We start from the raw sequence: 10,213 nt of genomic DNA, 5'->3' as shown, positions 1-10,213 counted from the left end.
CCCGATTCCAACATATACACAACTCTGCTGTACTCCGGGAGATTAAGTTCCAACTCTGAAGTCAAAGCTGTCAACTGTGGTCACTTAAACTTGAACAAACACCATAGGATTGGCTTCCAAATCATTATTTTCCTTATACTTCCAGAACTAAACAACAACAACAAAAAAAGAGGCATCACTGAGAACTTAGCTACTCAGGTACAAAGGTTCCTGTGATAACTTGCCTTTGCTGAGATTTTCCAGCAAGAAAGGAGAAGAATATTGATATTTAATACCAATCCAAGCTATCAGCTACCACATTTACCAGTTTTGTTGAAACACTTCTATTTTACTGCAAATTCCTTCTGCCTATGCCACCTCGCAGCACCTCCTGTGTACAAGTCTCAGCAGAAGTATTGGTTTCTAAAACTAATCAATACATCACGAGTGACAGATTTTTTTTTTTTTGCCAACCAGCTGAGCAAGCATAATGCTCAAAAAACCAATCAATTTAAACTTAAGTGAATGATCAGTAACTACAATTTTATTCGAGTGACTAGAATAAGTGGCATTCTAGGAGGTCTTGAAACCAGTTCTTAGACTAACATATAAACAATTTAATCTTACCAATGATTTCTTTCTCTTTCCACAGTAACTTTAAGAATTCTTTGTATCAATTGTCATAACAGGAGTACAGTATTTCAAATGTTGCCATTTAAGCTTCCAACCTTGCTGAATGTAAACACATTTTTGGAGAACCTCACATAATCCTAAGTTAATGACACTTGTGACTTTGTTGTTCTGTGCAAATCTGTATTGATAAACAAGGTACACAAAATACATCTTGTGACTTGTCAATTCCATAAACAGCTACTCCTTCAATCCACCAAAGCCAGCTTGTTTCTAGCTAAGCAAGTTCCCTTCACAAGCTGAACACAAGTTCTTTGATCAAGAGATCTGCTTCCCACTCTCACCCATGTCTTGACTACCTAATATTCAGAAGTCAGTTGGAAAGTGCACCCTGGCTAGAAGGGGAGGCTAGAGAACAGGGGGAAAAACAAGGAAAAAGACATTCAGTGTTATGCCACTGTGTGATTCTGTAACTGAAGATGGAGGGAAGCAGTGTGGTTCTCTCTCCTGTTCTCCCTCTCCCAAGAGATGGGATGAATAGCATCCCCCAAGAGGGGGATGTTAGAAATCAAAGGTCCAGAGAAAGGCAACAAGGAACAAAGAACCAAATTATTTCCATGAGAGGAATGAAAGGGCTGGTCAAGACTCCTCAGCCTGGAAGAGAGACAACTGGAGTATGCAAGAGAAGTCTACAAAGCTACAAAAGGCCCTGGGGATGGTTAGACATAGGCAATAGATCATCCATTTTCTTGTTCTTGACAAGAACTAAAGGACATCAAATTAAGCTAACAGGAGCCATGGTCAGAAGAAAAGAAATAAGAGAAGATGGCACTTAATGCAAAGCTTAGCAAAATGTTACCCAGGTTGCCTAAGGGCAAAGTGGTTTTAAGAGCTTTGTGGGTCCAAGGACAGACAGACTGGCACAAATACTTAGGAGAGATCAATCACAACTAGTTCAGGAAGTTCCCAGGTTGAAAACAAAGCTTGGGAGAATGAAGTTTTCCATATTCTTGCCTTTAGACTTCCATGAACATTTGTTTACGTTCCCTGAACTCTGATTTCAGCATGGGTGCTGTTCTGAAGCAAGTATTCCACTTTTTCTGATGGCTGACATTAAAACAAGAGACTACTAAAAAAAATTCACACTGTAAAATCTTGCACGCCTGCCTGAGCCATTAGTATCTATCCCAGGGTAATCAAAATCGTGACCAAGGAATGTTAGAGGAAAAAAAGGGAAGCCTGGACAAAAAAAAAACTAGTTCCTGAATTAGATTTACAGTTACCTCAGAACTCCTCTTTGAAAGCCATGACAAAAGTCATAATTGAAAAATCTAATCAAGATTCTGCTCTCTGCAATACTGAAATGTCACATGAAATAGAATAATTGCAGAAATCAAACCATGTAATGCAATACGGGCATAGCAAGCCACATACCTGTTGCAGTAGATGCAACAAATGCTATTCAGAAAAAAGACAAGCTAAGCTAGAGCCATTAACTGGGAGATCTTACTATTTGGAATAAAGGTTTAGAGGACTATAGGCTTCTGAAACTTCCCCTGAGGAAAATGTAACCCAGACAGTCTTTTAAGAGCGATTAACTCAGGTAACACAAAGCAGAACATACTGTCATCCAAGGCAAGATAAGGGAAACACACAAATACAGCAAGCATTTATCGTTTATTAACTTGCTGAAGATTGACAAATGTCAAGTGAAATACTAAGCTTACTGATTTTATAGCAATTTTGCACACAAGAATTTGTCACCACATTTGTGATAAAAATCCTGGTTTAACTGTAAGAAAACCAGTATTCATCTTGGGGAAGATTAAACCGAGGTTTACACAGGAAGGTAACTGAAATAATGAGGCAATTCATCTCCAAACTTTAGCTATGCTATTCACGGTAGACAAAACCAATCCCTACTGGCATCTGTGGAAATCGATGAAGGCTGGTGCTATTCCTAGTTACTCTTACTCCACTAAGAAAGTGATTCTGCACTGTCTATATATGTCGCTCAGCCAAGTATCACAGTTCCAGACAGACATGTTCTTCCACACTAGCTGAAGCGCAAGCAAGAAATACCACCATTAAAAGCTGGACCTCTCAGTCACTCAGGAACCAGTCTCTCTAAGAAGGAACAAAACAGCTTTCAAAACATCACTTATATTCTCCAGGGGTAGTTAGGGGAAGAATAGAATAGGAAGGGTGAAGATTAGGTAGCACGACTGGCACAAAAAGCTGTGAAGGCAAGAGCACCTGTGACAGTCTGGAAATACCAGGTAACAATAAAGAAGTATTAGAACTTTAAAGCTGGAAGAGAAAAAAATGTCTCAGACTTACTGCAAAAGTTTCCCTAGCTTGACTGAACCACCTCAGATGCAACACTGCTATCCGTAAAACCTATTTTCAAATATTGTAAGTAATCCTTGCTATTACTCAAGATCCCAGACACAAACTACAGCAAGAAGATCCAGTCTCTTCAGAGCAAGCCAGATTGATTGCCTAGATTTCTAACAGATGCTCCTAGATACTCTGCACGGATACCTAAAGTATTCCTGACAAAGGGAAACAGTAGATATGTCCACTTAGCCCTTTGGATCTGCCTCAGTAGCTATGTACCTGACAATCACTATAGGCTCAGTCCAGGGCTCAGACGTAGTTAGGGGAAAAATAGAATAGGAAGGGTGAAGATTAGGTAGCACGACTGGCACAAAAAGCTGTGAAGGCAAGAGCACCTGTGACAGTCTGGAAATACCAGGTAACAATAAAGAAGTATTAGAACTTTAAAGCTGGAAGAGAAAAAAATGTCTCAGACTTACTGCAAAAGTTTCCCTAGCTTGACTGAACCACCTCAGATGCAACACTGCTATCCGTAAAACCTATTTTCAAATATTGTAAGTAATCCTTGCTATTACTCAAGATCCCAGACACAAACTACAGCAAGAAGATCCAGTCTCTTCAGAGCAAGCCAGATTGATTGCCTAGATTTCTAACAGATGCTCCTAGATACTCTGCACGGATACCTAAAGTATTCCTGACAAAGGGAAACAGTAGATATGTCCACTTAGCCCTTTGGATCTGCCTCAGTAGCTATGTACCTGACAATCACTATAGGCTCAGTCCAGGGCTCAGACAACACAGATTCAGAATTTGAGCTGAGATCAGAATTCTTAGTAACCTCAGGAAACACATTTTAGACTAAAAGGAACGGCGTGGGAAAGCAGGAATTAAGACATCACAGGCCTTTCAGAGCCATACCTATTGAGGTAAACCTGTTTCAGGTAAACTTTTTGATTTGAACTTTTGCACACCGTCCAGTAGGGAAAAAATGCCTTAAACATTTTGGTCAGTACCCACAGAAGACCTTCTCCTTCAGGTCTCTAACAAGTCACGGGAAAAGACTTCCAGAAACTCAATTCCATTCAACAACTCAGTAAAACTGCTTTTCTTCTATGTAAAGGAAGCCACCACACACATTCCAATCTGCAACAAACAGCATGGCAGATTTTGCCTGCATCTTGGAGGTGATCCTTAGATCTGCTGGACAGAGGCCTAGCGTCCCACAAAAAGCTTTAGGCACGTGGAAAACAGGCCTCAAAGAACAGCTTCTTCCAACTGTCAGCTCTTCCACAGATGCCCAAGCACTGCAATGCTCTGTTCATACATGACCGCTGTGGAAGAACAACTGACACTATAAAGAAGGATGATATGTACACAAAGTAAAATCCACCTGAAAACAGAGCCTTAACAAACCATCCTGCTTGTCACTTAGCTTTGTTTCAATGGCTGATCAGAGCTAATGATGAGCGCAGAACACAAAAGAGCTAACGCAACCAGCCAATACCAGTACTCAGAAGCATTAGTCATCCTTCCTACTGCCACAGTTCCCCTCTGCTAGTTAATTTCTCTAACACACCTATATACACTAAACCTTTACGCAATCTGATTAAAAGTTAACCGATCTTTAAATAACTTTTGATATAGGTGTTAATGTGCCTGTTCCAATGAGGTTTTCTGGAAAGCAAATTGGGACATAAAATACCATCAGCAAGCTTTCCTTCTATACCTTAGAAGAAATCAGATAGTAAAGCCAGCCAATTACCAAAACAAAACTATTTTAAATATAACAGCTACCAAAACAATAGAATGTGGTATGCTATACTACAACCATACAAAAAGGAGAGACAACATACTACTAGTTTACCTGAGGCTAGTCAAACAAGTGCCACAGTTTGTATTGTGCCTGTCTCAGATGGGAGAACCCAGTGTAACCTCCCCAGATTTCATTTCTCTTTTTGACAGTTCTAGAGCAGAAGCAGCAGGAAGGAAAATGAAATTAACCCCAAGTGCATCAATCCTGCAAACCTGCTAGAACGTCAAGTAACAGCCTCCCCTTCCATCCTATTTAGGAAGAACACAGGGTGTTGATTTTTAATTGAGATTAGAAATTGAGATTAAATCAGAAATTATATACAAGAGAAAAGAGGAGCAATTCCAGCAGATGTTTCTCTGCTAGTATCCGATTTTAGTGGTCAAAAAGAGAAGTCAAACCTACCAGAAAACACTGTTTTAGACAGAGGGCCACATGATTAAGTTTCAATAGACATTTTCCTGATCATTACATAAAAGGAAATAAACAAGCTATTTACATCTTACTTTCATGACTTCACAGCTATTGAGATACAGTCCTCTCCACCACAGCTGAAGCTAGCACTAGCAGTTTGCAGAAATCCACTGAGTTAATCCAATAGCAAAGAACAGAAGAAAGTATTGTTCAAATTAGAGAACAGAGAAAAAAGCCTTTTAGAAAGAGACATGTACAATACCATGCAGACAGTTGGGTACCATCTTAATGTCATTTTATTAGATTTAAGCCGAAGCTTTCAGCCTTGCTACCACCTTTGAACTGTTTCAGACAAACTTGATATTAACCAAGTATCCACGTCCTACTCCTTTCTTAAAATTTTGGAAGAAGTCCAAGATAAATTAAGCTCATTACATGTACACTTTCTTGTTGCACTAATGAAAATGTAGCTAGATTGTCTCTTTTGAAGTGTATGTAACAACCATGAAGACCCATTAATGGTTAGTGCAAGACTTGTTTTATGCTAATATTTAGAATTCAAAGATGAACTAGTAATTAATACTGCTCTTCCCCTCCCCTCCACGCTCCATGTGGCATGGATATTAGTGTCCTCTGGGCACTTCAAGCCATGCATCATTATAATTTCAACATGAAGTCAAGAGGGAATTAAACTAACTATGTCATAACATACTTTAATTATTGTTCTAAACACAGAACACCTGCATGCACTCTCTTTTGTATTGGAAATATGCATACTAAGAAGGTAGGCAAATATAGGAAAAAATAGATATGCCCCGAAGTTCTATGTATGCGAATTTCCCAGGAAGAGAGAGTAGTGGTTTAATCTGAACCTTTTTTAAAGAATGTTAGCTGTTGATAGCACTGCAGTCTTTCCCTTTGTTTTTGAAAAAGCAAATGCCCACAAAACCAGTTCAAACTAATGAGCCTAGATGTCTTGCCCTAGGAAGAAGAGAGGCCCATACTCAACTTCTGTTCCTAAGGGAGCACAGAGATTAGGGCACTGTTTTTCCAAGTCCTCTTCAACTCCCTCATCAGTCCTACCCAACCAAGTCAACTCTAGAGCTAGTTGGGCAGCATCAGTCACATTTGAAAGAGGACAGGGGAGACAACAGCTTCGCTGGCCCACCGTGATGGCAACAGCTGACTGATGAAACATTTGTATAGCTCCAAACAAGATGCATCATTTTTCTCCAATGGCATTGGCTCTGAGCACAGGTATCATCATAGGCCTTTTCACCGTAAGGAACACAAATGTCTAGGTTTTATTGCTACACGAGTTGCACGACAGTTTCAGTCAATTTGAACTTCACATTTGCACAAGACTTATCAAATACATTATAGATTTCCTCACGGCTAGCAACAGAAACATCATTAATCCAGAAAAAGAGGATAACACACTTAAGCTGTCCTTCATTTCAGCCCCAAACTGAATACCAGTTCAGTTTTGAATTTCTGGCTGGCAGAGAAACAAACAGAAAGAAAACACCTTATTTCAACTTCATAGATAGCTGCTCAACTTCCCTTACAACCTCCTCAGCTCTCTGAACTAGGAAACTGCAAACACAACCAAAGCTATACCTTACTGTTCTCCATAAATTTATGAGGAAGTTGAGCAGAAAAGTAAGAGTCACCACTATAAGAGATGGTGCAAGTTCTTTCATGTAGATCAACACACGCAAGGAACTTGAATAAAGGATTAAATAGGGATTCTGCAGACACGCACACTTAGTTAAAAGTATGTGAGAGCACCAGAGTTTAGTTGTGAAAAAACTAAGTTTATAAACATGTTCCTGAAACAAATGTTTGTATCATATTCCAGCAGCAGGGTTGAATCTTCTGAACAGTACTTTGTTGCTACGGTAAAACTTTATCACATGTTTGCAGCACCAACCATTATGCTGTGTTTAATTACTATTAAAAATGAACTGCTTACAGCAGCAAATAAACACAGCATATAACAGTATATGTAGCTTACAATTCCAAGCTACCTGTCTGAATATATGACAACCAAGACTTGATCAATCCCACCATAACAAAGCAGCATCAGAACTTTAATATCAAATCACATCTTTCAGATTAATGTAAACTGGAGGGGATCTGCTATAGTTTTATATTATTACAAATCAGACAAAACCCACAAATTGGCACGCCTTTGGAAGGAAAGCTTTGTAACAAGTATAGCAAAGTACATGAAATAACCTTTGAAAGCAGGCACTTGCCCTGTAAATTTACTCTAAGCAAGTGAATTAAGAGCGCTTCTCTTTTTTTTCCCTTCTCTTCCCATTGACACAGATCTGGAAGCTATGAAAGGGAGATTATCTCAGCAAGTCTTCAAGTTCATGTCATCGTTAACCCCTAGTTACCTCTCTAGTAGGTACCAGTGTTACAACTTTCCTCATAAGGATGAGTATCAATGGAGAACAGAATGAAGCCACATAAAGTAAGCTAACATTAAAAAAACTGGAGACTTAATTTTGCTAGTCCAAAGCTGGACTCGTAACTCAAGAATATGTACTAGTGAATACTTCTCAGTTTCTTTAGTACTTCATTTGCCACTGACTCTTCTGCTGTTCTGTCTTCTCCAGATCCCTTGGCAAGCTCAAGTTTCACTGACTACCAAATCTTGAAAATCCATTCTAAGAGCTTAGAGACAAATAAATTAACACTGATAGCAAGCTGCCACAAGTCAAGACTACCTTTTCCTGCCAGCTAAAGCTTATTTTATTTGCCTTACATTTGTGGTAATCTGGGAGTAGATATGAACAGCTTGAGAAGATCTGTTGATACGCAACGGTTTGTTCTTCTGTCTAAGCCCTGTGGCAATCTCGTTATGACAGTCCACAGTTTTTAAGTCCGGGACACGCAGTCTTAGAAAAAAGGGATTTGCATTCTGGAAATTAACCTCTAAAGAATTGCCACCAGCTAGGTTTGAGCAACCACTTTACCCTTCACCTCTTACAGAGCAAGAGGAGATGTGAAGTGACTACAAGCTATAAACCATACAACCCTGAAGTTATCACAGCTTAGCAGCAAACATCAGAAGGCACTGCAGGAGCGCTAAATATTTTACAACCAACATCTTAAGTGTGTATGAAGGTCTAAACATTTCAGTTTCTCTACTTCATTCCCTTCCTCACTTTCCAATAGAAGAAAGAACTGGTCTGTGTGCATGACTCATGAAAACAATACTCCGTTCTACAAAGGTCTCCAACAGCCAAATACAACACTAAAACACTTTGGGCCTATATATAAAAGTATGGTTTAAACAACAGTTTATAACCAATACAGGAGGTGCTATCAGCTCACTGTTGTGTACAAAAAACAGTCATTAGTGAGGGGCAGCAGATGGTTATACTTGCTCTTAAATAGTCCAAGTACACATGGTCTGACTTCTAGACTTTGCTGATTACATACAGCCAGTTACAGTAAAAACTCCATGTTGTGCTATAAAGAAAATCATGTTATTGTAACATAAAAGAGAATTAGAACTATCAAAAGCACCCCAAAAAATTTTTTTGTACATGGCGTAAAAGAAAGGAACTGCCACTAAAATCTATTAAGCAGCAGCACAGGTTACCAGACCAGTGCTATTAAAATTGTCTTCGGTCAATAGGAACAGTAAGTGGTACCAAAATTGCACACCCTAAAAAACTTCTACTTCAGTCTTGATTGGAGTAGATCAATAATTAAGCTTTTTACATATTTCTCAACTTACTGCTTGAAGCGCATGCCAGTCAAGCCTTCCAAGTATGAACAAGCTCCTTAATTGCAACTTAAGTTCTCCAGCTGGAATCCCAGACCTTTAACATTAAAAGTCCATACTGTGTTTTAAGGTAGACATTTCAACTTTACAATGCTATAAACAGAATTATACATATTCAGGGGAAAAAAAAGACTGAAAGAATCCTATTTGATGTTTTAGGTTAACTGCCAGCTCGTACAAAATTTCACTACAATTTGCATGCACAGAACTGCTTCAGAAGGAGAAAGGAAAACTAGCTCTACCTGAAAGTATCATTTTCTACCAATTGTAGGATACTGCATCAATATTAACATTGCCTACTCACCGGAAGTCCGGAAATGTAAAATTTAAGCATCTAACATTCAAATTGGATAAAGTTACTTAAGCTGGTATGTTCAGAGTACTTGAAAGCACAGGAGAGACTAGAGACCTAGTGGACCATCTGGAAGTAGAAGAGGCATTGCAAGAACAATTCAAGTGTAATAATAATCAAATAGTAATATACTGAACAAAAAACACCAGAACACACCCTGCTGGGAACAAGATATATAATCAGGACTTTCAAGCCCGAAGCAGGATGTAAACAGATTGCAGTTTATGTACTAATACTCCAGTCTTATCTCAGATTTAAAAAAAAAACTTCAGAGAATGAGCACCTGTGCATCTGTCCAAGGGGCATATAATTGGTTACTCAAGGACTATTAGGCTGTTTCTTAGCAACCTCTGCAAGCTCTAATCAAGTAAGACTAAGATTGTCATTTAGCCTTTAAATGCCTTGCCCCTTCCGTCTAATATAGCATTCTAACTGCTGTTGAGGAGCAGTCATTTCAACCATAGATAAAAATCCATGCTTACTATGTGTTTCAGCTGAGAGTTCCTCTTAGCACTTGCTATCAGAAGATCTTCATGTCAAATATGCTTTTTACAATTTATTTAGTATCTGAAACAGCAATTAATAAGATAAACCTTTAAATTTCTTCCTTTTTACACAAAATAAAGGCTAGCTGCAACTCTAAATAAAGACCTTGGGAATAAAGTTTAATAAATGAGCATAAGCTATAGCTCAACTTTATAGAGAGTATTTTTCCTTATACAGTAAGCAAAGGCACCAAAAGTCTATGGTTAAATTGGGGATGGCCACTCCTCCCTGACTCCAGAGGATCTACACAAGACCCATCACACAGCTCTCTTCAGCTTTCTCCCTCCCGACAGGTCTCCCTGGGTGTACAGCAGGGGAAGGCAGCAGCTCTAAGAGG

The 10,213-nt window shown here is 39.0% G+C and overlaps 1 protein-coding gene across 1 annotated transcript in view; it reads right to left on the bottom strand.

Moving 5' to 3' along the window:
- JAG2 (jagged 2) overlaps positions 1-10,213 on the bottom strand; it is a 90,880-nt gene that overhangs the window by 54,092 nt on the left and 26,575 nt on the right. The window lies entirely within an intron of this gene.

This window comes from Pygoscelis adeliae, unplaced genomic scaffold (assembly GCF_000699105.1).
Source record: "Pygoscelis adeliae isolate BGI_AS28 unplaced genomic scaffold, ASM69910v1 Scaffold130, whole genome shotgun sequence".
NCBI classification, from domain to species: Eukaryota; Metazoa; Chordata; class Aves; order Sphenisciformes; family Spheniscidae; genus Pygoscelis; species Pygoscelis adeliae.
This window is presented reverse-complemented; position numbering and strand designations above follow the sequence as displayed.